The 27,919-nt window shown below is 40.8% G+C and overlaps 2 long non-coding RNA genes across 2 annotated transcripts in view; one reads left to right on the top strand and one right to left on the bottom strand.

Annotated features, from left to right (window-relative positions):
• The window catches only part of LOC309614597, a 26,807-nt gene extending 2,280 nt beyond the window's left edge, over positions 1-24,527 (bottom strand). Inside the window, exon 1 of the long non-coding RNA XR_014236313.1 lies at positions 24,448-24,527. This is a non-coding gene — a long non-coding RNA (uncharacterized lncRNA). The remainder of the gene's footprint in view (positions 1-24,447) is intronic.
• LOC309614574 overlaps positions 1-27,919 on the top strand; it is a 426,058-nt gene that overhangs the window by 395,728 nt on the left and 2,411 nt on the right. The window contains exon 15 of the long non-coding RNA XR_014236283.1: positions 737-27,919. This is a non-coding gene — a long non-coding RNA (uncharacterized lncRNA). The remainder of the gene's footprint in view (positions 1-736) is intronic.

Here is a 27,919-nt window from a genome sequence, read left to right as displayed (position 1 = left end):
CAAGTTTCCCCAACCCCCTGCTAAAAATCTCTTCAGTGCATTTCCATTGCTTTCAATGGAATAAAGATCACACTTCTACAATAGCCCTGCACAATCTCTCTCTGGCTCTCTCTCCAGCTTCAGTCAATCCCATGTTTGTTTATTTCAGCTACTTGAACATGACAAAACTTCCTACCTCTGCGTTTTTGCACAAACTGCCTGCAAAAGTTTATCTTTCCCTTTTTCTTCAGCTAACGCTTGCTAGGCCTTTACACGTCACTTTCTGGGGATGCCTTCTTTGAAAACGCAGACCAATAGTTCTCCAAGTGTGGTTCCTGGTCCAGCAGAGAGTAGCATCACATGGGAGCTTATGAGAAATGCAAAGTCTCAGGCCTCACCCCATACCTCCTGAATCAGAAACTGGGCAAGTTTGAAAATTACCGGGGTTTTTCAACCTAGACACTATTGACATTGTAGGGTGTTTAGCAGCATGCTAGCTCTTACCTATTCAAGGCCAGTAGTACTCTCGTTCCTGTCCTCACCTTCCTGCAAGTTGTGACAACCAAAAATGTCTTCAGACATTGCCTAATGTCCCCTTGGAGGGTAAAACTGTCCCTGGTTGAAAAAAATCACTGCTTTAGACTGAGGTATGTCTCCCTGTGAGACACTCCTATAGCGTTCTGGACAGTTGAGGTTAATTAGTTAGTAACTTATTGGAATAATTTGTTTAAAGCCTGTCTCCACTGTCATAATCCAGCAGCTAACGCGCTACCGAACACCCAAGTTGGTTCTCAGGAAATACCATTGTACCAAGTGACACGGTCAACTTGCACCGTTACCTCCTCAAGCCCAACCCTATATCTGAATTCTGGGGAGGAAACAGGACTTAAGGCTAAAGTGGGATCACAGGCAAGTGGGATCCTTGAGATTCTTCACAATTTAAAGGTAAGTCTCCTCCATCAGAACCTTGGGAGCAAAGGGGCTCTTTCATGCCCAGCTCAACAGGATCTAAGCACTGCTTTTTAAAAAGTTTAGTGGCAGAGAATATGATTAAATACAAGAGAAAGAAAAAAAAGTCATTTTAGGATGATGCAGAGGGCCCTGACCAAGATAGGCTCAGTGTCGCTGTCACCGAAAGAGAAACAAAACCTCATTCTGCCCGCAAGAGCATTAAGGAGATTGCTGGCTACGAGACCTGACTCAGCTTGCCTTCTAGTAGCTTGTCTTTCTATCGGTGGTACAGTCACATTAAAGAGGAGGGGGAGAGGCAGATTTTGGTCCTTTTGCTGCCTTATACTTCCTCAGCCTGAGAAGTCATTTCTAGATCCAGGGTAAAGGAGAGCTGCAGATTGAGGAAGAATGGAATTCTTGCTTGTGTTCCTTTCTAAATGTGTCATCATCCTTGCTCCGTATGAAGTGGTTGTGGACCTGAGGCACTCGATTGGCTACATGGACATCTGTCCTTCCTAGGGCTCACACTGCTTCTGGGAATGAGGCCCGCCCAGTTTCATAGGAGGTATTGCAGTCGCCTGGCTAATATCAGGCTTCATGTAACCTACATGATTGTTACAATTTGAGAGTTGCAGTCAAGGTATGGGAAGGTATAGACCTAAGAGGTAATTTTTTTTTAAGTTATACATATAATATATCTTTTCTTTTTTCTCAAAGAAAATGTTAATTTTTTTTGAAGAAATTTTGAAAAGATGAAGGAAAGTGGAAAAAAAAATAGGATTTTTTTTCTATTTCAAAATGCTCATTCCTATTTCATTTTTTTGTTACCAGACTCTACCAACAATTTTCCTTTCCTGCTTTTTCACTTAACATTATCTTTTAAGCCTGTCTCCAAGTTTTTGCAAAATGACATCATTTTCAAAGTGATCCTGGCATTCAATTTCGATTCATTCCCAAATGTAATGTCATTAAAATGCCCCAAACTTAGAAACAGAAATACGATATTCTAGTCACTCAGAAAGCACAAACTAAAGTATTCACTTAAAGCTAAAGACTGAGGTCTCAATTGCTTTGACACTAAGAGCTCTAAATATTCAGTAATTACGAGTTTACTGATTCATGATGGGTAATAAGTTGCATAGGACCAAAACTACGGCATAATTTCAAACATCTTCATTATAGTCTATATGCCAAATTGATTGAAACTATCCCATTGTTGGCATTTGCTGTCATAAATAGCTTTGCAACAAACATCTTATATATGACTTTCCCCCCTGAAATTAAGAGCATTTCCTTTGAAATGAGGTTAGAAATTCAATCATTGGTTTGAAAAATGTGAATGCATCTAACCTTGACAAAATTTCCAAAAAAACTACCTTCCAAATTGTATTTCCATTAGTGATGTTTGAGTGCATTTATTTCATTTACTCTAATCAATATCAGGTGATACTGATAGGGAAACTGAGCCTCAGTATTTGCATTTCTTGGATGATGGCTCAGATTGAAGGGGACAAGCTAGTATGAGTATTTGGGTTTTGGCAGACACGCATGACACTGGAGCACAACCCGTTCGTCTTTCACTCTGCACCCCTCCAACATCAAGAACATCAGTTCAGCCTCGATTAGAGTTAAGGTGTTTTTCTGCCAGAGACTTTTTTCAGGCTTATAGTCATGAAATCTGTTTTAAAAACTGGTTAAATGAATGCTTTCCTTCCCATCCCACTCTTGAAATAAATTCAGATTCCCAAAAGAACTGGATCTCTTCTTGCAGGAGTGAAAGATAATTTGTTGGCATGTATATTTTCTTATAGAACCAAATTACTGAAGGGAGTTGTAACCTGGTTTCAAATACTTTTGGGTTTCTTCACTCAGAGCTACTTTTTGTCATTGCAATTAGAGCAGGGGAGACTGGTTTTCAAAGCCAAGTGTGGTTGTCCAGTGAACAAATGGTGGAGAAAACACTGACACAGAGGGGAACTGCTTCTTTCCCTTCCTTTCCTTTTTTCTCTCCCTCCCTTCCTCCCTCCTCACTTCCTTTCTCTCTCTCTCCCTTTTTCTTCCTTCCTTCCCTCCTTTATTTCTTTATTTCTTCCTTCCTTCCTTTCCCTCAGCTTCTATTTAATCTCAGGTGGACCATATGTAAATAGGAATTCATTAGGATAATGAATACTACAATATCGCTATTAATAACCATGGCTTATCAGCAGGTTAAGGTAACCCCCCAATTAACTAGCCTGAATGAGGAATGTAACTTTTGGTAAATTAAAATTTCAAACTAATTAGGGATATTTCAATGAGTTTTTCTCCTTCCACTCTTGATGCTGAAACTCTTTTTTTCCTTAAAATACATTTCTTTGTTTTCATTTCTTAGGAGTTTTCCCATCATGGTGATGAAATTTTCTTAGAGAAAAAAAAACCTTACAAGATCTTTATTCTACACAGGGATCTTGTGTAGGACTGAAGATGTAGTTATTAAGAGACTAGGTCTCACTTCTGTAGCCTCTAGGGTATACTCTGGAAACTGCAATTTTTTGTTATTGTGCTGATGTTAACTTATTTTCCTATTGTCATGGAGACTGTCTAGCAACAAATCTCACCTGTTTCCTCTTCTTCCTGGACACACAGCCTACATTTCCCAACTTCCCTTGTATAAGGTGTGGTCATGTGACTGTACTCTAACCAACAGAGTGTGATCAGAAGTGATATGTCTCACTTCCTGGTCCAGCACATAAGGATTTCTCATGGTCCCTTCCATGCTCTTCTCTGTTGACCAGCCTGGTGCAGACACAGATGAGCCATTCACCTGGGGAGCCCCATGTTGAAGATAATGGAGCCATGAGATGGAGGAGCCTCTTTCCTGGAATCAGGAAGAGGACCATGGCTGATCAATGCCACCCATTTTGGCTTTTACATTTGTGAAGATTTCTACTGTTTGGGACAATACACATTTTTGAAATTTGTTTATAATAGCAGATAATGATACTTTAATTAATGTTATCACTTATTAATAAAAGGAAGATGGAAACCTAAATTTCAATTAACTCATGTTTATGATGAGTTGATTTCCAGGGGATTAAAATTTTCTTCCAATCACTGCCTAGAGTTGTCTCTCAGATTGTAGAGTCAGTCAGTGCCCATGCAGGGGAAGAGATGGAGGTTCAGTAAGGTGGGATCAAGGGCTTCCAAAGTTCTTATGGCCTTTCCTAAGCCATTCCCCAGCCAGAGAACTAATGCCTGGAATGGAAAGGAATGAATATCACCTCTGTTTTTGACCTTTATCTCTGTCAAAATGTAAACCCTCCATATCACGTTAAGCTCTTATTTATTATTTAAACTGTTGTGTACAAGAAGGGTCTAAAGAACAGACAAAACTAATACTGGCCTCTAGATAACATCCATGAAGTGCATTGAGATCCTGGATAAAATTCAGTGTCTTGTTTCTGAATTAAAAATAAAAAAGTATTCTGAAAAAAGGACTGCCTTTAAGTAGAGAATTGTCAGGTAGGAGGCACAATTCTTCTCCTTCCCATTGACTGCACACTATGTTCTCTAGGTGCATCAGCAGTGTACGTATAAATCATCCCTTTGGCATTTGGGAGTACAATTTTGGGGATTTGAGTCAATAATGTAGTCAGCTACCAATTTCTGTCTTTTAGTGTAGGGGTTTGGTTGGGGTGGGTAGAAGGCAAGGATCCAGGGATTTAAGAAAGAGAAATAGACCTTGCCTTATTTCTTTGAACACAAGAACTCAGCAGAGCAATGAATGACATCCTAAATGCACAATGGAGATTCTTCTGCAACAGATTGTTGCTAAGTAGCTCTCTGGGTTTTTTTGTTGTTGTTTTTTTTGTTTTGTTCTGTTGTGTCTGGGCTGATGAGGTGCTTTCTGCCCTGGGTGAGTTACTTCTTTCATCTTTGTGGATTGATTCTCTTGTACCTCCTAAAACATTCATGCCTTTCATAAATATTTCTTGACTGGAGGTTGTATATATTTAACTGGGGCTCATAAATATGTCTTTAAGTTTCTTTTTCTTCAGTGTTCTGATTCTTCTTGATATTTTTGATTTCCCATCACCCTTCTGAGCCGCTAAGTTAAAGTAAGTTTGCATATATACTCATATATTTCATAGATGTACTTCTTTATCAGAAGGAGCCCTGAGCTGGAGTTAGGAGGCCTTGATTCAACTCATTGCCACTAACTACACTTGTGGCGGGTCAGGGTAATTCCCCATCTACATGATGAGAGTTGCAAAAGTGTGGGAGACTGTGTTCTCCATGAAATGCCTGCACAGTGCCCAAGAAATGGGGGTCCATTTTCTATAGCATGTCTTCCAGGTACAACATGCTATGATCAAGGGATGTAACCTGTCCCTTATTGCACCTCATTCCTGAATCCTTTTTCTCCATTCTCTTCTCTATTTTTTTCTCCTTCCTCTTTCTCTTGCTGTCTTGGAGAGATCACTCAGTGGTGGAGCCAAGATGATCGATATGCCAGGGCAGCTGAGCAGTCAACTCATTAGGAATTGCCCAGATTGTGGACCATTCATTACATCACTAGACATCTATTATCTAAAATTTGCCAGGTACTGCGCTAAGTAGGTGCTTTTTAAACCTAATTTTTGCCGTGCTATTTTCTTTATCATACAAAAAGCACAGGTATATCGAGTCTTTTGTGAAAATACCAAAAAAGAGATAATAAGAAGAAATCATTTATAGTCCCACTTTCTAGAGTTTACCACTATTAATCGTTGAATGTATATTTTTTCTACAGTTTTTACTATGTAAGAATACAGTTTTAAAAAGGGAGAGAATGTGAAATTACATTGTACATCTTGTTTTATAACCTGATTTTTCACATTAAGAATCCATTGACTTCATTTCACTTCCTCTTTACTTCTGGCTGTTGGATTGGAAGAGGTGATCTTTCCTGTGTGTGATGTAAATTCGTTGCAGGATGTACATAGCAGAAAAACACTACCACTACAAGAGTCCACTCCAATGGACTGTAAACTCCAATTTGGCAAAAAGGAGATGAAGGCATAGATGATGTCCAAAAAGGCCCTTACTATAAATGATTTCCTGGAAACACCATGGTCAAGTCAAAATCTTTTTGTGAGTGAGAAGAAAATTACAAGACTGAGCAGATTCAAGAGTGAAACTCATCTGTGTCAATGTGTGTTGGCCCAAGTAGGACACACATGCAAACATACTGCCCTTTTACTAACAGATCATTGTTTCAGATGCAAAATAAACAGCTGAAGGATTTCTCAAATGTTTTTCCTAAATAAGATAGGAAATAGCCTGCTCATACAAAACACTCTAATCCAGTCCTAATCTAGCACACATTATTATTATTATTTACAATTAATGTGCCATGTACTGTGAATTATTTAACCATGATTTTATTTTAAAAGTTCTGTACAGCAGAAAGTCAAGTTCATAAAGATGAAAGGATTTACCCCAAATCAAATAGCTAGTAAATAACCGGTCCAGGAGGCAAACTAAAGCTGCCTGACTTTAAATCTGGAGTTCTAAGACTACCACATGCTGCTGCCTCTCCCGTGTGAAAAGGACACAAACTATATTGAATGAATAAATGAATCAACCTATAGTATGGATCTTAATAAATGTTAATTGACTGGGAACCACAATTCTCTCAGCAAATTTGATTCTCCACACCAAATGAGATCATAAATTACATGTAATGAACTTACTGGCCAAACTACGTTTCCAAGCGTTTGAGACCAGCTGAGGTCTCGGGACAGCCATGAGAGTGAGGGGCAGACCATTGGAGGCAAAGCTCTCTCAGCATTGCCTCTGAGTTTTCATCACGGCGTCAAGCCGGGGAGCCCTCCTTCCCAATCATTGCTGTCCAGCACTCAGCTGAAGCCAAGACACCAGGATTTGGTACAGCACCGCTGCTTGGGGCGTCTTGACTCTGTATCTCTGGACCCATTTACTTAACTTAAAAATGAGAAGATTGGTTCAAAGATGGCAGAATAGGGGTTTTCTGAGATTCTTTGCCTTTTCCTGACTCCCAATGTAAACAACAAAGAAACAGAGATTATCATACTAAGTGAAGTGAAGTCAGACCGAGAAAGACAAATATCATATGATGTCACTCATATGTGGAATCTAATTTTAAAAAATGATACAAATGAACTTATTCACAAAACAGAAAGACTTAACAGATATTGAAAACAAACTTATAGTTACCATAGGGGAAACGTTGAGGGGAGGGATAAATCAGGAGCTTGGGATTAATGTATACACGCTATTATATATAAGATAGATAACCAAAAAAGACCTACTGTATAGCACAGGGAACTCAATATTCTGTGATAACCTGTTTGAGAAAAGAATCTGAAAAAGAATGAATATATGTATATGTATAACTGAATCACTTTACTGTACACCTGAAACTAACAAACATTGTAAATCAACTACACTCCAATAAAATTTAAAAAAAAAGAATATGAGTAAAGACTTCAATGAAACTAACAGATTGCTGGAGGTCAACCTTACAATGGCCAAACATGGTGATATCTGGGCTAAGGAAAGGAAGGAACATTATATCTTGACCTTGAACAGAATGACAATTACACAAAAAGCAGCTGCCGATATTCCAAAAGGCCCGTTCCATAAGCTTTTGAATGAGTCACAGAAGTAGGGTCATGGAAAGATCTAAGGAGAGGTGACACATGTCCCTCTGGAGATCAGTTTAACTTCGCAGAATAGTATGAAAGAGAAACCAAGCCAACAAGCCATTTCTATCGTCCACAATCCTCCTGGCCAACTAAGACAGATGATGCATTTCTGTTTTTTCAATACCTACCATAATGTCTTGCTCATAGTAGTGTTAATAATCTAAAGGAATAAAAGGCTTAAGTGTGATGGATAGTGTTGAAGAACCCACAAGAATACTTTAAACTTTGTGCTGTGTTTGAACCTCTGACTTTAACTTACCACGTAATGCTGTGAGGTTCTTCTGAGTCCCTGTCTAGGAAGCACCGTCAGGGATATGAAATGTGAAGAGTATGAGGTCATTCCTTAGTTCTAACATCCAGAGCCTGTGTTTTTTTCAGAGGGTGTCTGAGGTAGCTGATGTCCTATCTAACCCCCAGTTGTATCTGTGGGCTTTGTAGAGAATGAATGTAGATACTCAATCCACCTCCTAATCAACAGGAGAATGAGGCCTGGTGATGCCATCCCTTCTCTGACACCCCACTATGTAACTGTCTTGAAGACCCCGAGGCCCTGGAGCAGGAAGACCTGGTGCAACCCAGGCCTCCCCAGGGCTGAGTCTCATTGAGCCCCTGAGATGACTGTCTCTGAGCTCAGGGATGCCTGGATCACATTGTCATTAGCTCTAGTGAGATGGTCTAGAAAACCTATGGGAGACAAGATGTCTTTAGGTATTGGCCACTGTGATGATTTCTAGAAAACTGGACACCAGGACCATGGGCGCTTGCTTCTCCTCAATTGATTCTTTTTGTCCGTGAGCTGGTGGGAGGATACTCTGCTTCAAGTTCATCTCTGGGCATCCTCCAGTCTGTATCCTGACCCCTCATATTCTCTCTTCTGATGGTGGCTTAAGGGACCATTCTTTCCAGGGATCAAAACTTTACAGTAACAATAGCTAACTTCCCTTGACTATTTCCCAGGAGCTCTGAGAAGGGCTTTACATGCATTATAACATTTAACTCCACAAGGAAGATAATTTTTTTTCTTGGGACAAATGAGACACAGAGAGCCTAAATAACTTGCCCAAGGTCACAAAGCTAGTGAGTTCTAGAGCTAAGAAATAAACCCAGATCGATCTGATTTTACAACCTTAACCTGTACTCTCTTTATCCTGAATAACTCTGATGGTGAATCTTCAGGAATTTATGTAAGGATTTGGGGGTTCAGCTGTGCCTTCCCAGCACCACTGGAGTCAGGGGACCTGGCCTTGAACTCTATGTTCTCTTCATAATAAATTAATAAATATGTGATAACAAAATAATAAATATGTGATTTGGAGATTTCTTTCTTCCTTCCTTTCTTTCTTTGTTTCTTTCTTTCTTTGTTTCTTTCCCCTTCCTTCCTTCCTCCCTTCCTTCCTTTCTTCCTTCCCTCCCTTTTCTTTCTTTTGAGTTTCTTTATCTCTAAATCACAGCCAGGAGCAGGGTAGGGTCCACCCATGTGGTTGTTTTGGGAATTAAATGAAAGGATAAATGTGAATAGGGTCCTCCAGAGGGTCAAAATTCAGAGGGGGAGACAAAACCCCACATAGCTTGTTCTTTAAAAAGACAGGCTAATAGCAACACAAAAGGACACATGTTTCCTGGAACTGACAAGTTTCTCTTTACTGTATTAATGGAGACAGTGACCCTGATCATGTCAGTGGTTTTTAGGGTGCCCTTGGTGATGAGTGGATCTACGGATTGGATATTGCAACTGGACTTTGGCTGTTCAAAGATGACAATGGCTAGGTTGCCTGGATGAAGTCTTTCTGCGTTGCCCATGAGGTTGAACTTCTTATCTAATGTGATCAAAACCTAGGAGGAAAGTGCTTGCTGGATTCACATATTAGTGGATACCCAAAAGACAAAGAACAATGTTTATTACATAGTGGGTTAAGGAAAATGATTGGAGGAGGATGAAAGAGAAAGGAAGATCTAGGAAGAAAGAGGAGAGAGAAAAGAATATGGAGGGACTGAAAGAAGAGAAAAAAATTTGAGACAAGAGGAAATGACTGAAGGAAAATCTGAAAATATATAAAAGGGAGAGAGAGAGAAAGGGAGGGAGAGAGAAAGAGAGAGAGGAGAGGGAAAAGGGGAGGAAGAAAGAAAAGAGGGAGAGGTAAGAAGAGAGGGAAAAGGGAGGGAAATGAGAAGGGAGGGACACTGAGAAAGAAGAAAAGGGAGATAATGAAAAGATACCATTTTAAAGAGACTATTGTGTGCTAAACACTATACTAACTGCTAGATGGGGGGATGTACTTTAGCCGTGGTGGAGCCTTCCTGAAGTCCCAGAAGGTTACAACTGAACAGAGGTATAGAATCCTTATCTTGCTCTTAACACCTTGAACCTTGAACTTCATGCTGACCCCAACTTTATGCATATTCAGGTGATCCATTTCTGAACCCAAATGTTTGAAGAGCATCGAATCTACTGAATTCTCCTTTATCAACTCTCTCCCTTTCCTCTTCATTACTTACGTATTTAATATTTATTGAACACTATCTAGGGACCAGGTTCTATTCTAATTGTTTTAATAACTTCTTCTGAGACTTCTGAGATGTGTTCATTCTTGTGTGTGCGTATATCATTATCATCAGCATCAATATCTTGACCGTTACCATTATTTCCTCATAATCTTTTATGTGCAATCCTCCCCTGAGACTTTGCAAATGATCTTCACATCAGTTATCACATTGTGTGCTCCCAGTACTCCTGAGGAGAGAGAGATTACTCTCTCCACTCTGAAGATAGGAGAACTAAGGCTCAGAGAAGGTAAATGACTTACTCCAGGCCACACAATTCATCAGTAACAGACCTGAGACTATAACTCATCCTGACTCCTCATCCAGGGCTCTTCTCACTGTATGCCTGGGAGGTCAATGTTGCTGACGTGAACTGAAAAGGGTAAATACTGTATACTGCTAAGAGATGATAGTGCATAGTGGTTGAGAGCAGACCTGTGTTCAAATCTCCATCACTTCTTAGTTGTTTGACCTTGGACAATCACCTATCATCCCTGAGTCTCAGTTTGCTCATCTGCAACTTGGGAGTTATAATAATATCAACCTTACTGGATTGCTGGAAGGACTAAATAAGGTAATATGTGGAAAGTGCTTGCACAAGTGCCTGATACAGAATAGGTGCTCAATAAAAGTTAGTTATTATTGTTGTGGACACTGTCATTCTTTGTTTTGGACAATGAGATGTGGCGGCTCAGGACGCACACATGGTGGTGTCAAGGACCCCATTGACTGAAGACTCCTTCGCCTGACACTCACTCTACTGGGCACCAACCCAGAGCTCTAAGGAAAGCCATTGCTTATGCCAGCCAAGGGGAATTAGCTGCCACTTGACATTATGTAATGGGGCTTCACCCATGCCAGTTACAACTTCCTGGGTTCACCTGCCATTAGGTCAGCACTCTTGAAGGTCTTTTCTTTCCTGAGGACCTGGGATTCAGCAGCCCAGGGGAACCGGCCCAAATGTAGTGTGCATGTTTGTGTGCTAGGTGAAAACATGTTGGAGATGCAGTTGGTCAAGGAGAAAGAAGAAATAAAGCAGGGTAGGTGGAGGCCACAGGACCACAGGATCTTGGCTTTGCAAATCAACTAATTATCCCTGTCTCTTGAGAAAGCCTAACCTTTATGAAATTGGCCTTTCTGGGACCTTAGTATGACATTGGACTGGACCAAGGATTTGGGGTCATACAGATAAGGGCCTTATATACAAATAGAATTTAATTTGTAAAACTACCTTTTGGGGTGTCACTTATTACCTCTATTTTACAAATAAGGACACTGAGGCTCACAGTGGCCATCTTGAGATGGTTTGAACCTAATTTCCGCTTCTCTCTCCCCCCAGAGTGATTATCCAGTCACATGCCAGACTTAACCATCTATATGGTGAAAAGGCCAAAATCTTTATTTCCAGCCTTGTCCTCTCCTTTGAACTGTGGATTGATTCCTGCATATAAATGCCTACTTGACATTCCTACATAGATGTCTAATAACCATCTCTAACCTATTATGCCCAAACGGAACCCTTCACTTCCCCTCCCAATAGCCCCCAAACTGGCTCTTCACTCAACTTCCACATTTTATTGATCGACACCACCACATATCCAGTTCCTTAGGCCCAAACCTAGGGATCTTCCTGGATCTGACAAATTCTCTTATCCTCCCCACATCCACCCTGTCAGTGAGACCTCTTACCTCTACCTTGAAAACATTTTTCAGACCTTTGTGCTTTGCTGCAAATAAACCCAAACATCCCGGTCCATGCCCCATCCTCACCCACCTTAACCTCTGTAATACCTTCCTAACTGGTTTCCACCTTCCTTTGCCCCCTATAATCCATTCTCTACACAGTTATCAAGTAGATGCTTTCCCCAGTAAACATAAGCCCCTTCTCTGGACTGCTTATTTCATACCTCAAATGGCTTCTACAGCACTTCAAGTAAAATTCAAGCTCCTCGTACCATGTCTACAAGCTCCTTTCTGATCTGGTTCCTGGAGTTCATCTCCTACTGTACTCTCCCTGGCACACTGTGGTCCAGCCAAACTGGTTTCCTCTGTGTTCCTCAAATACCCCACACTTTCGTCAGTATTAGGGTCTTTGCACTAGCTGTTCCCTCCCCTTAGCTCCCTTTGGCCTCAGACCTTCACGTTGAGGGCCCCTTCTTGCTCTTCCTTCCCAGGTCAAGCATCACTTTCTCAGGGCCAACCCTGACCACCCAGCCTATTATACACCTTCTACCCAAATAGCTTTCTTTCATGTCACTCTATTTATGTCCGTCCAAGGATGTGTCTCAATTTGGTATCATCTTATTTATTGGTTTTGCATTTATCACCCATCTCTCCCAACTAGAATGTGAATTCCAGGGGAGCAAGGATTGTGCCTCTTCTGGTTCACTGCCATGTTTACATTGCCGGGCATGTGGTCTGACACAGGGTAAGTGCTCAATAAATGTTTGTTGATTGAATGAGTGACTGTAATTCTAAAGCTTCTGTGATTGCTTCAGGTGAGTACTAATGCGGGGGTGGGGAGGCAAATGGGTGTATAGTTGTGGCCCCAAATATTGTCCCAAACACAAAGTAGCATTTAAAAAAGTTATATTTATGTGGGAGCACTTTGGAAGAAACCAAATAAAAACCAAAAGCTGTCTCTCTCGGTGTTCTGATTTCCATCTTGTACACCTTGGCACAGATGACAAAACAAAATGCAACTTCAAAACAAGACATTGTAAACAAGTGTGGGTCTCTCCATGTGGTTTTTCTTGGGTGGGGAGCTCTGGGAGGGCAGGGCCAGGCTCCCGCCTGACAGCTGGCCCAGCTCACTCCTCCCTGCCCTCATCTCTGCAGGCGCACCTCCACCCAACCTTCTGCCCCAGCAGCACCTCTTCTCTGTGTGCCCTGGCTTGTCTTCTTCCTCGTCCAAGTCTCATCCATCTCCACCTGGGTTGTACTTTACCCTCATCCCAGTGGCCAGGTGAGCAGAATTAACAGCTCTGGGTTAAAATCCTGGCTTGTCTACTTACTAGATGTGTCATCTCGAGTAAACAGTTTACTTTTCTGAACCCCAGTGTTCCCATGTATGGCAAGGGGATAAATCAGTATCTATCTCACACAGCACTTGTAGGGAATAAATGACCTGGTCCTTGTGATGTGCTTGCTATAGTGCTTTGGGTGTTCTAATTGTGCTCATAAGACTTAACTATTATGTTTCTTCCGCACTGACCCTGAAAGATGACATTTTCACAAATAACTCGGTTCTTGGAAATGCAACTTTTGGATTTGAAACTTAAATAGTTTTTATTCTAAATTGCCAGCTGTGTGATGTGTGTGGGTCCTTCTTCTGTACCAAGAAGTGGGTTTCATGAGAGCGGAACCATATGACACAGAAGTAAAGAACACTTTTCACCTTCCTTCTTAGAATGCGTCTGAGTCCAGACTAATAATAACTACTGGCATTTGTAGAGTGCTTTATATTTTGCTGTTGCTACTACTATTATTACTACCACGACCACTGCTAGTACTACTAGTACCGCTATTACTATTTCATTACTACTTTTGCTATTATTCTTACTGCTTTTGCTACTACTGCTATTACTAACACTAGTTAACATTTATTGAACGCTTACTGTGTGACAGGCAGTATTCTATAAACTTTACATTTGTTACCTCACTTGATAAACACAATAGCCAATGGAGAAGGCAGTGTACATGGTGCTTAGAAATGCACACTGGAAGTCAGACTTCCTGGCTTCAAATCTTGGCTCCAATGATTACTTAGCTGTGTGATTCTAAGAAAGTTACCTAACCCCTCTGTGACTCAGTTATCTTAAAATAGGGATTAATAATAGAATACAATCAATGAGATAACACAAGTAAAAAGTTTTGATAAGCTCTGAACAGTGCCTGGCATTTAATGAACACTCAAGTTACTGTTGATATGAAAAACAATTTTTAGTGTATTTAGAGGTTATCACCCTACTATCCTGTCCTCACCTCTGCCCCTGTAACACTATGCTTTCTGCACACCTAATGCATATCCTAAAGGATTGTAATAGTCTTTTTCTCCTTGAATTCTCCTACCAGCCTAGACACGTCTTTAGAGCAGAGGAATAAGCTTTGTTCACTGTTGTATCCACATCTCCTAGCATAGACCTGGCACATCCTGTTTTTAATAGACACTTGTTGAATGGATAAAGGACTGAATTTCTGAGTGTGTGTTGTGAACCCAATCTTATGCTAACTTGTTATAATATTGAATGCACAAAACAACCCCATAAGTTCGAAGACATTCCTTCCCCTGTTCCTTCCTTTTTTTCTTTCTTCAAGAGTGACAAAGGTCTTACTTTCCCCATTTTATAGATGAGAAGACTGAGACCCATGATTAAGTAACCTGGCCAAAGTCAAACAGTTTCTGTATGAAAAACCCTGAATCTACCACTTTGGACTCTACATTCCTCGATCCATAATATAGATTGAACGTACTGGATAGACTGGATTGCAATTTGGGGGACTCAATGAATATTCTTGAATGATGAGGCTTACCTAAGAATAGCATCTTGGCATCACTGAAAAGAAAAAGAATCTAGAATCCCTCCGAGGGCTTCTGATCGTGTCCATCAATTTGAATCCGTGAGTATGCCACTGACCTTGTCTATGTGATAAGAAAATACCCGAGTCCATGTTTTTCGGCTCTTGGCTGCCAACTGAGTTGACTTCATGGCTGACCCACACCAATGTAGGGAAATTGCCTGTTAATTTTTTATTATCTTGTTCTTGTTCAAAGAACACCGTGTCTAATTTGCCTGCAGTGTATGGACCCAGTAATTGAAAGAATATACTGTATTTTTTCTAGCTGGAGAACAATCTCCTGGTTTAAATATTTAAAAGATTAAATACACATAGCACTCACATCTTCATTATTTATAATGGTGATAAAATAAACCGCATAGTAGAAACCATATAGTAGAAGATTTTGAAAATTTTGAAAAGAAAAAAGAATCACCCTTAATTCCATGACTTTAGCCCCATTACTCTTAGCACATTGATGATTTTTCTTCCACAAATCTTCCTACCTATTTTCACATTTTCATTATAATAGTATGTGTAAAACACTGTTTCCCTCCCTTCCCTTAGCATTTTAACAGAATATTTTTCCTTATTATTATAATACAGTAACAATGACCATAACAGTTAATATTGATAGTTAAATACTATTCCCATAGACCATTGTTAATTTTCCACTTCTCACTATAAAGATGGCTTATTAGATCTAATTTTGATTTGCAGAGCCAATGGCGAAGAGGTATGGAAATGAAGATTTTTCTTTGCCATTGGTCAGAACTCATAATATTGCCCCATCGTTAGGCCTTGGGGTTTCACGGTCTTCACTTTTTGCAGATGAAAACCGTTACAAAGTCATAGCATCTTTGTGTAGGGACCCAAGAGATCATCTGGTCCAATTACCTTGTTTAGTAGATGAAGATATTGAGGCCTACTAATCTATGTGATGGTGGACCCAGGTGAGAACTTGTGTGTCATTTTTAGGAAAAGCAACAAGATCAGTGTAGCTACACTGTAGTTGACAAGGGAGAGATGGCAAGGATATAAGGACAGAGGGAAAGTGTGTGTGTGTGTGTGTGTGTGTGTGTGTGTGTGTTCATGAGCTCATGTAGGGCCTTATAGTTACTAGTAAGGACTTGGGCTTTCACTTTGTTGAGATGGAGAGCCATCATCACCACTCAGGTTATTGTGAGAATAGAATGTAGGGGGCCAGAATGGAAGCAGGGAGATCATTGAAGGCAATGCAGAAATATAAGCAAGTGATGATGGAGGCTCAGGCCAGGGTGGTAGCAGAAATGTGGCCAGAAGTGCTCCTTTTCTGCATCTATTTTATAGGTTGAGAGGATAGTATAGCATTTGATAGTAGATGAGATAATGGTAGAGATAGATGGACTGAATGTGGAGTATGAGAGAGAGTGAGTAGTCAGGGGTTGACTCCAAGTTCCTTCAGCTTAAATCAACTGAATATCTGATGTTTCTGTTAACTGAGGCTGAAAAAACTTTGGGAGGAATAGATCAGGGATGCAGAGAGGAGGCAAGGAGAGGCCAAAATCAATACTTCTATAATCATTCAGTTGGGACTATGTTAAGTTTGAGATGTTTATCAGACCTTTTTGAGTGGGGACGTCAAGCCAAAAGTTGGATATATAAGTCTAGTGTGTGGGAGAGAGGTATAGGGATATAAACTTGGAGGTTTTGAGCATTGAACAGTGTGAAAAGCCGTGAGATTAAATGGGTGAGAGTAGGTTAGTAAAAGGACCAAAGACTCCTCTTTGGAGAGATGAGGAGGAGCTTGTAGAGAAGACGGAAGAATAGTATCCAGTGATGTAGTTAATGGCTACCTACCACTTCACTGTATGGAGGAAATACAATTACTTAGCCATTCCACTGGGGAAAGGCATTGAGTTGTTATTTCTATAAGCACTTTAAGATTTCTACTACCCACATTCTAACGATGCTTTCTTATATTTCCCTGGTCTTTCACACAGGCATCAGCTCTGTTAGTACCTGGTGGTCTGATGCCCTAATCGAAGCCCTGGGAATACCTCATTAGACCTTTGACGAACTCAGTATTTTGTAAAATGTATTATGATTAGCCTTGAACTGGGCTAAAGCTAACCTTTACGCTGTCTCTGAGGAGAGAGACATTCATTCAATTCACTCCAATCATCCTTATTCATTGTATAAATTAGCTGTAAGCTAGCTGTAAATTAGTTAATCTATACTGGGTAATGAATAGTATAAGCAGCGCTGGCAGTGAGCAGAATCTTACAGGAATGAACTGCTTACAAAGGCTTTCAGACATTCACTTTTTGCCTACAAGGACAGAGACTCTGGTACTATGGTTTTAACCATTGTCTGCGTGGAGCTGACTTCATACTGACTTGCAGAAACTACAAGGCAAAAGAGGAGGTGAAGTCACAGGCTCTGGGATCATCCAGGCCCATGTTAGGATCCTGAGGCCTACTCTCTGGTGGTGTGGGCTTGGGAAAAGCACCTTCTTATAATTCTTTATAATGAGGGTGTAATACGGATAACTACTTTAGAGACCTGTAAGAATTAAATGAAGTATAGCATATAAAATGCATGGCACAGAGTAAGTTCTCAACAAAGATGAATTCCTTAACTTTTCCTGTGAGTTTCATCTTCAAAGCCCAGATAAAATGGTATCTCTTCTAAAAAAGGAAATTTGTTAGTCCCAACTACGATAATTGCTCCATTCTGGAAGCTCATACAGCCTGCAGTTTCCCTCCATTTTGTGTTACTTCACTCTATCTTAAAATGAAGTTAGGTATTTGAATGCCTTCACCCAGGGAAGACCCTAGGTCTCTTTCATGAGTGTATTCTCCCCTACCCCCTAGAATGGTATAGTACATATTGTGTGCTCAATATTCTAATCTAGTATATATTCTATCCAGGGAATTTCAGCGTGAATCTGTTTAATTAGTAGTGAGGTAGCTGAGGTCCCCATGTGCACTTGAAGGTAATACAATGGCATTTTTTGGAAAATCCTTCAAATTCATGATCTGCCCTTCCCTCTCTATTAGCCTGAATTAAGGAGGTTAACTTGAGAATATTTAATGGGATTTCCTTTCTTTGATCAGTGTTCCTGTATCTTGGGTAATTTAAAAGCACCACCATCTAAACTGAGAACAAACCACAGTTGCTGCTTAGAAAGAATAACGTGATTTTAACTTTTCACTAGGCTTGGATTCTTTAAATTTTTTTCCTTTTCTTTCTTTGATTAAATGACTCCTCCATCCCACACCATCTCCCTCTCCTGCCACACATACATGCATTTGACAGCAATGAATCACTTACTAGGCTTACTTGTTTAGTGATTGATAAACCCTGAAGAAGGTGGTATATGATTAAGCACTAGCTTTTTCAACCTTAAATACTGTTTCTTTATGAGTTTTGGGGTCAGAAAAAAATCTGCCTTGCAAAAGAAATATCTGTGATACAGTTTTAATTAATATGATGATTATGCTTATATGCATAGATTTGGACTAGAATAAAAGAATTCAAGTTCGTATGTGTTCACATGGGACTATTCTTGTGTACTGTGCTAAGAAGTATGTAAAATAAGTAAATAATCACTGACTATGTATCAGAAGTTCAAAGCTACCACTTACTGAGATTTTGCTGTGTGCCACATGTGGGAATGAAAGGAGTCTTACAGAGGTAGTTTAACTAGTCCAACCAAGGTCACTTGGCTCATAAATGGTGGAGTTGCCTTTTTAATACTCATTTGCCCATTCCAAAGTCTGTGTTCCTGCCCACCATCGAGGACTTAGTTTGTAAAAAAAGATTCAAAGGTGAAACAGCACAGATATTGTCCTTCAGGAGCTCTCAGTCTAGCAGGGTTCATAAAATAGATGAAAAAAAAAAAACCCTATTAATATAAAGGAGACAGTGGCATCTTAAGAAAGATCAAGAAAAATGCTGTGGATGTTCAGAGTAAAGGGAGATCGTTTCTAACTGCTAACTTCTTTGGTTTCAACCAAGCTATCACCTCCTCCAGGAAGGCATTCCTGATTGGCTAATGCCCCTCCTCTATGCTGTCCCCCACAACCCTGTACTTATCTTGTCAGAATACTTACTGCAGTAAATGCCGAATTGAATGGAAAGTTGACATACAGTGGATACTAATTGAATGGAAAGAATGAGGGAAGGATTTGCACGTGTAGAGATGAGACTGGAGGCCTGGAGAACATTCCCAACAGAAGGACTAGATTTAACAGGTGCACAGAGCTTGGCAAATGCTGGGCTTCCATGAAGAACAGTGGACAATGGTTTTGTTTGCCACGTCAGTTTCATGAAGGGCAGCAACGAGAAAAAGACTTGACTTGTTGTCTGGAATCACACATAAAGAACCTGAAATTCCAGGCCAAAGAATTCACACTTTTTCTTCTCAAATAAACAGGGTCGATTATAACGTCACACTTTGCCACTAGGCACTGCCATACAACACAGGAGCTACTTTAACTCTGAGTTACCTTCAATTTCTTTAAAATGAACAGAGCTCCATTTGATTAAATTTTTGTGTTCCTAGCTTTGCAAAATAAACTTGCCTAAATCAGTGGATCTTTTTAAAAGTGGGATGAGTAGACTAAGAAGACACTGGGGACAAAACACTTTATTTTACTACGAAATCTCTAGGCACCAGAAGTCAGGATGTCTCTGTAGACAAGGTTTACATCACTGTCAACCATCTTCCAAGTACACATATAAATTCAAATTGGGGAAGCGGTGAAAATGTAAAGAATTAAGTGTAGGAGGAGTAGGTTCAGGGAAGGTGTTTTCCAGGAGACTTAATTTACCAGGCATGTTAAAAAGAAAGCATCACTGTAAAGTGCCAGGAATGGCTTTGTCATTAGGGTACAAAGGACATTCAGCAGAGGCCCTGTGGGTTGTGTATGAAGATGTCCCCCAAGGACTCGGAAAGTCCAGATTCATCTTGAAAGAAGACATATTTGTTTAGTTATATGCTTGCTGAGTAAAAATGACCTCTGCAGAACTGTTTTTAGCTGTGTCTTTTGGAGGGGCAGCCCATCTAGTTTGATGGCCCAAACATGTTAGGTTAGGAGTAGAATTGATTTTCCCCAAATATCCTTTTTATCTTCTTGTTCCACAGTTCAGGAGTCTTCAGTGGCTCCCTAAGGTCCACAGTCAAATTCCTTGGAGTGTTACCCCAGAGACCAACGTAATATGACCTTGGTCTATTTTTCACATCACCTCTATCTTTTCCCATCATAGCTACAACTAGGCTTTTCTATATATATCCACTAAACAAGATGTCATGTGTCTGCCTCCAGTTTTTCACCCCGTAATCAACATACATGCTCTTGCTTCCACTTTCTTATTGCCTGATTAGGAAACACCATCCTTTAAGGCACAGCTTAGGTCTCACCTTTAGAATGTCCTTTCTGAACTGCTGACCCCGCAGTGAACCCTCCTTCCCTTACATGACCAGATGCATTCAGGGTCCTTCCAGCTTTGAGACCCTGAGTTTATGAAGCGCCATCTGTAGCACTCCTTTGTCATTCATTTTTATCCTTCCAGGCTGTCATCCTGTAAGTATTTATGTTCTGATAGTATTGATTTCAGTTTTAGTTCATCTATTTAACTAGGTCACAATCTCCTTTGTGGGCCAGACTATATGTTGACTTATTTAAGTTACTTAACTTCTCTGTTCTTTAGTTTCCTCATCTTAATAATGGGGATAATAATAGAAACTACACTGTAGGGTTGTTGTGAAGATTAAATGAAGAAAAATGAAACAGTGCTTAGAAGAGAGCCCTGATTAGGGAATATGCTTAATTCACTATTATTAGTAATTTTATGATCCTTTGCTTCTACTACCCCGAGGACAGTAACATGATAAATGCTCAGCTTCTGTTTAGAGTGGAGTTTTCCCATATGTCTATTTAGCCCATGCAAATTCAGCTACATACTCTTTTGTATATAATTATAATACTGTAAAATTATATATCTGCATATATTTTGCATACATACTGACTACTGTAAACATCATATATTTATATGTTTATATTATTGTGGCAGATTAAATATAAAAGAAAATGTATATGGCCCTTTCTGGGCAATTTAAGGGAGTCTCAAGGGTAATTTGAGCTATATGTAACTTCTACTTGTCATATGAGATTCGGCTCCATTACTATGTGTGATGCTCTACACACATTACTTCATGTAATCTTTGTGCCCATTCATTTTACAAAAGAGGAATTTAAGGCTGAAGGAGGCTAATCAACTTGCCCAAGGTCACACTGCTAGCAAAATCAAGATTTTATAACCACGACAGTCTGAAACCCAAGCCTTTGGCCATTCATTCCCGTCTGCATTGACCTATCTGGGCTGTGGGCAACAGGCGTGAGCAGCGGTCAGTGGTCAACAGCAAGGACGGGTAACTGGTCATCTCCGAAAATGTAGTCTTGTCATTTGGCCTCATGGGAGCTTTGTCAGGCCTCCATGACCGAGGGCATCTACAGGAGGCTGGGGATAACTCTAGTCTGATCCTCTGGTTCTCTTCAGGACATCCAGCGTGTCCTGCATGTAAATGCAAGCTGTAGCTGGAAGCCAGTCCTTGGTTTGGTACCCAATGGCTGACCTAGACGAGGCTCTGATTTCATCAGCCTGGTGTCACTAAGTGCTTCTTTTATTGCTCTCAAGGAGACATCTCCTGACAGCGCCTGATGATGTTGTTAGGTGAAAGGTTGCAAAGGATTTTGTTCGGGAATATTTTCAGCCCAAATATGAGCTCTTGATTTGATTTGACTTGATAGAGTAATTGGAAGAGAGTTGACTCATAGCTCAGGACTCCCCCCAAACACTTTGTTATCCAGATAGAATAGTAACACGTTAGTTGTTGAATTCAACAAACATTCACTCTGTGCTGAGCTCTAGGCATAAAAATGTCAACAGGACATGGCCCTTGCATTCAAGGAGCTTATAAACCATCTATATTCCATAATAAATTCCATATTTACTTTATACTAAGACAGATGGCTAGCTGCACTTCTGTATGGTTTGCTCATTGTCTTTAAGTTCAGTTTGTCCATCCATGTTGGCAATGCTTGCCTTGGCTGGAAAGGAAGAGTGATCAAAAATGTGGGGCAGGACATTGCTCACTGAGTGAGGAGTTAAGAGACACAGCTCAGATTCTAGTTCTGCTTCCCATTTGCTGGGTGATCTGGGAAACATAATTAAATCTCTCCAAGCTTTTCTATCTCTAATGCAGATAATCCTATTATTTCCCTCATGGCGTTGTTGTATCATATTTGGTAGTGTTCTTCAGAGTCCTCTATAAGCTGTAAAGCATTATTATTTCATATGAAGTTAAATGTACATTTTATTGTATTCTGGAAATCTAGAAATCCATCTTTTGTTATCTCTAGTCTTTTTAAATTCACCAACTATTAAATTAATGAGACTATTCCATCCCCTGACTTTTGGGTAAATGGGAGTTAATGGTCACATTTCCTGTCTTTTATGAGCCGGCAATTAGTTAAGATCATAGTGATTAAATTCCCTGGAATGGATCAGACACCTAATATAATTATTCTTTCCAAAGAGAAGACTTGAGAAAGTTTGAGGAAGGATTTCAGGGCTACCTTTAGATAAAGAAAGGCAGCAAGCAGACCTGATGGGACCTATATGAAAATTCAGTTGTTCAGGAGAATTATAATATGCACTATTTGAAATTTGGATTAATCCCAGCACATCTGATTTTACCTTCTATCTTCTGAAATCAGGTTTTGGATGCTGACTGCTATGTAACAGCAGTCTTTTATTTTGGAAAATGCAGATGAAATCACTGTTGAGTTACTGTGGGTAGTCAGGAGTGTTTTGACCTACTTCTAGGGAATAAGTTTGATATGAAGTTTATTTCTTCCCAGCAATGACAGTGCTATTCAACAAAGAGGGCACATTAGCATGAAGATGTCAAGAACCTAACTAAGGGAATATTAACCGACCAGAGAAAAGTGGATGGCAGAACAGCCATGTTTAGCTGAATGGGCTTTGGCGCCAGATTTGGGTTTAAGTCCTGACTCTGCTTCTTATGAGCTGTTTGGTCCTGAGCAATTATTTCACCTTTCTGAGTTTTATTTTCCCCATCTAAAGAATAAGATAAGAATACTACCCACCTCCTTGGGATGTTGTGAAGAGTAAATGAGATAATGAATATAGAACATTTGGCACATATTACGATGCTCAAAATGTTGATGACTCTCACCACCATTATCATTATTATCATCATCTTCATCACCATCATCAATTTCCTCATCAACACCATCTGCCCTGACTTCTCCACTTATTCCTGTGGCTCAGCTGAAACCCGTCTCAATTCTCCCATTTTATTCTGACTTGCCATCTCCCATGTCAAATAATAACTCATCTTTTCTTTTCTTTAAAAAATTCCGTCTGCGTCTTCTAAAATCCATTTGGCCTAGCCATCTGAAGCTAACTGTCGAGGATAGGAGTAAATTATACTTTTCGATCCTCATAGAAAATGGCCAAAAACCCACCTGGATTTTCAAAATTCCAGCACTGGGGGATAAAACAGTTCTCAACAACAGTTATCATACAGTACTTCTTTGACTGGGACTTCCACTGCTCCTCCTTCACACTGAAATCCCAAGATATCATTCATGCTCTGAGGCACTACACTTTTTGACTATTTTGTGCCAATTGCCATTTGCATACTATCTTCCATTCTCTCATTTACTCATTCACTTATTCACAGTCAACAGACAGTTACTTTTCCCATGTTATGACACAGGCTAGGGGGGTAAAAAGGAGACATGATGGCTGTCCTAATGAGACATACATTAAAATGAGGGATGTTACAAAGTTAATGGACGATTACTATTCAGTATGATAAAGGCTATGATGAAAGAAGCATGGAGGGCTGGGAAGCATAGGAACATAGTACCTGACCTGTCTCGGTGGATTGGGGAAGAGATGCAGACATAGTTGATGATGAAGCTGGGTCTGGTCAGTGAAAGAGGGAGGTTGCAAGTGGTCCAGTTAGAGGGACCAGCAGGAGGCTAAGGGAGAAGTCCATCCTCCAGCTCTTCCTGAGCACCAGCAATCAGCTGCTCTCAGCTCTCTAGCCCTTTTTATTTTTACTTCCTATTTTCTCAAGAATTCGGCCAGATACAGGAGACACGGGGCAGTGTGAATGACAGCCACCAGCTAGCCTTGGAATCCTTCCTCTGTGACCTTTGACTCAGACACATGTGTTTTCATGCAGAGATGCCTATAGGTTGTGATAAACCCAGTCAGGACCCTCTGTGACACGTAATTCTTTATCCCTTCTTACTTTAAACATTCAGGTCTCTCTCTCTCTCTCTCTCTCTCTCTCCTTCTCCTCTGCTTTTACAATGTACACAAACTACACTTGATTCTGCAAATCAGAGAGGTGAAATGAGATGTCTAGAATTATACAGCAAGTTGAGAGCAGGGATGGGAAATGGAGACAGATTCCGACTCGATGAGCATCACCTCTGCATACATAATGAATTTTCAAGCCTCCAAAAATTTGCTCCTGTTCTTCTCTCTACCTGGAATGTCGTTCTCCACATCCTACCAGGCTCATCGCAAAGGCCACCTCCTCTAAAGGCTTCTCACAATTTCCCATGCCCTCCACTCCCTTCCCCACCTAGGAAGGATTCACCACTTGCCTCTCTGTACCTACCCTCTAGCGTTTGTTGAGGCATCTCTTTTAGACTTTGTCTCTTGGTGTTTACACTGTAAAAGACTGTAGAGACTGGAACTATCTCTTTGTCGTCCTGGTATCCTTGGCAGGTAGTAGGTCCTCAATGAATCTTGCTGGATGATTCAACAAACAACTCCCAGAGACTCCTTATCTTATTGGAGTCAAGGTGCCTTTTAGTTTAAAGCCCTCTGCAAGAATTTTTTTAAACCCTAGAGAAGGTCAGATCCCTTCCAAACCAGCTTTTATCTTGACAGTGCTCATGCAGTTGAGGAGTTGTGTAGACCTGGCTGCTGGGCAACGTGCAAACAGAAAACTCTTGTGATGGATGGCAGGGAGATTGCCATCAAGTCCATTGACTTGATAAACCGGTATTTTTACAGAAGCAAATACAAACCGTGGTTACCCAAGCAGATAAATCCTAGGAATCCTTTCCCTGTCTTAAACAAGATTACTTGGGTGAATTCTTCTGTCTTCTTGCAAATATTACTGTGCTCTCTGCTGCTTTCAATTGTGGTTTTCAAATCCGGGGGTCTAAAGTCTGGGCCCATGTAGCTCAAGGATGAGTGATTTCCGAGTCCGAGAAGGGGTCTTTCCATAGCTCAGGGTAGCATAAAATCAGTGTAGCAGAGATTGTGGCGTCAGAACTGGATTCTGATCATGGCTCCACTCTTGTAACTTTGGGCAAGTCATGTTGCTCTTCTAAACTTCAGTTTCCGTATCTGCAAAGGGGAGTGTTCTCCTGGAGGGGTTTTGGAGAAGATTAATTGTGATAACCAAACGGGGCCCTAAAATAAACTGGGTGTATGCTTGGCACTTGATAAAGCTGACTTCCTTCTCCTTCCAGGGAAGTGAGGAAGTTGAGGCAGACAAGAGATGGTGAGATAACCTTTTTTTTGAGAGTGCTAAAGAGCTGCTAAAGGAAGAAGCACTGTGCACTAAAGGCCACTTTTTTGCACTTTTTTTTTTTTTTTTTTCCTTTTTTGGATAGAGGCAAGGGTCAGTGTTTTCTCCCTGATAGGCTGTCTCATTTCCCGCCTACCCTCACCTCAGCTGCCTGAAACCACCAATTGTTCTTTTTCTGAATGGAGCCCCCATGGACCCCCCTTCCCACCACAGTGGTTCTTTGGGTCCTCCCCTCAACCCTTGCACCCCAGCCGGTGCTATTCAGTGACCATTTCCCAAATACCGGGAACTCAGACGGACTACCGCGAACAGCAACTTCGCTATTACTTTGGCACAGGGTTTTGGCCCCAATCGGCACATCCTGTTAGAAAAAAATAGGTACTGAAAGCAGTAATTATAACACTGAACACCACTCCCTGTCACACCCCCATCTGTGAAATTCCGCAGGAGGTGTTAGAGGGGTGAGACTGATAGGAGGACGGTACTTGGGAGCTGGGGGGCCCTCGGAACAGATGTCTCTTCCTTCTCCATTACTTGTTCATGTCTGAAAGGAGATACCTTGTCCATTTCTTTGAATTGGTAATCTACGCAGATAGATCAAAAACAGAAAGGTGCAAAGTGGTATCCAATGAGAATCTCCCTCCCACTCCTGTCCTCCACCTTACATTCTCCACCTGAGAGCCCATTTCCTGTTTCTTGTGTCTCTCTGCAGTATTCTGAGCACATACACATTTACAATTTTTCACACAAAAGTAGCATGATTTACACATGACTTTGCACCTTCCTTTTTGTACCCACTACTATATTCTGAAGTTCAACCCTACACTAGTAGATACAGCCCTTTCTTTATCTAAACGGGGGGATAGAACTCATGTATATGTATGACTCAGAGTTTATTCAAGAAGTCATCTGTTGATGAGCGTTTAAATTCTTTGCAAAATGCAATGAATAACTGTGCATAAGTCATTTCCCCTGATTTCGTTCTACATTCATTTAGAAAATATGAAGGTGGCGGTAATGTAAGCTGGCTCAGAAATGCAAACACCTGGAATTCCTGGAATGTTCCTTGCCAGCTCTGCGTGTCCTGCAGAACTCTCACTCTCCTTTGAAGACCTGGCTTAAAGGCCACTTCCTGTCTTAAGCCTTTCTAGGCCGGCACCAGCCAAGGAAAGATGCTCCTGCATCTTTTGGGTTTCTAGGCAGTGGTTCCCAAACTAAGACTGCAATATCCAACTCTTTGCAGGACTTCTAAGTATTTCATGCTCCACATGGTCCAAACTGGACTCACCTTCACCTCTCCAAAAGCTGTTCCCTCCATGTTCCGAGACTACATGTACCACATCGTTAACTATCCAGTTACTCAAGCCAGGATGGCTTGAGTAAGGATGTAAGGATGGCCCTGAGGACTTGTTACACCCAGACTGTGGGCTCTGCCCAGCTCCAGAGTTTCTCATTCACGAGGTCTAGGGTGGGGTCTGAGACTGTGCACTTCTAACCAGTTCCCGGGTGACGCTGACTGCTCAGGACCACACTTAGAAAACCACGGAGTCAGTCATTTCCCTTCCTCTGGGACCACTTGCTTAGTGCGTCTTCTTACTGACCAGCCGCCATCCCCACCCCATACAGCAGACTGGGTTAGCTCCTCTTGAAATACTCCCTTATCTTTCTTCTTTAGACTAAAAAGTCCATAAGGGTGGGGACTGGCTGCATGCTTATTCCACACTGAACCTGCCGGGCTTGACATACCCTCAAGGGTATAGCAGGTGGACAAAATGAACGCCTCCAGATTATTATTGTGCCTCTTCCCTAATACTAAACTTCATAAGGCCTAGGCCTCTAGGTCCTTAAAGATCTCTCGTCTCCATCTCCATTGCCACCAGCTGGTCTCTTAGCTGGTCTATTGCTTTGTAACTGGTCTTCCCAGTTTTACCCTCCCCCTTCTTTTAATCCCTTCTCCCGGAGGCAGACACACCGATATTCTAATAATATTGATTGGAAAGATTGGTAACTACCTTTAGTTTCGGTAGTAGGGGGCTGGTTAAATAAATTACTGTATGTCCATGTCAACGGATAAAGAATTTCCCAATTCTTTATTATGGTCGCATACCCTCTCTCACTGATGTCATTCAATTTAGTTAAATGTTATGGCATTGGAGGGTAGGGTAGTTTGGTATGACTAAATGACGTGTTCTAAATCTCTATTTCATAGATCACATTTCCACCAAAGTTTATTTTTCTTTAATTACTAGTTTTCTATTGACATGAATTGTGCCTGAATTCAGTGAAGTGATTGAGGGTATCCAGGTGTTCATTGGTGGAGGATTTCTTGTGGAAATTGATGAAGGGACTTCAGAGTCAGGTCAAGGAGGATTGCAATGGCCATGAGTAAGAGCTTAACCTTATTCTACAGGCAATAGGTGATGTGGAAATGCACAAAGTGGGAAAATTATGGTTGATTTCCATTTCAGAGACGTGCCTCTGGCTGTCATATGGAGTTTGGATTCAAAGGAAGGAGGGAAAACAGTCAGGAAACTCTCCCAGTAGTCAG

The sequence above is a fragment of the Balaenoptera borealis genome (assembly GCF_965194805.1).
Source record: "Balaenoptera borealis genome assembly, chromosome: 17".
Lineage (NCBI taxonomy): Eukaryota > Metazoa > Chordata > Mammalia > Artiodactyla > Balaenopteridae > Balaenoptera > Balaenoptera borealis.
Note: the sequence above shows the minus strand (reverse complement) of the source record. Positions and strands in the feature narration are given on the sequence as shown.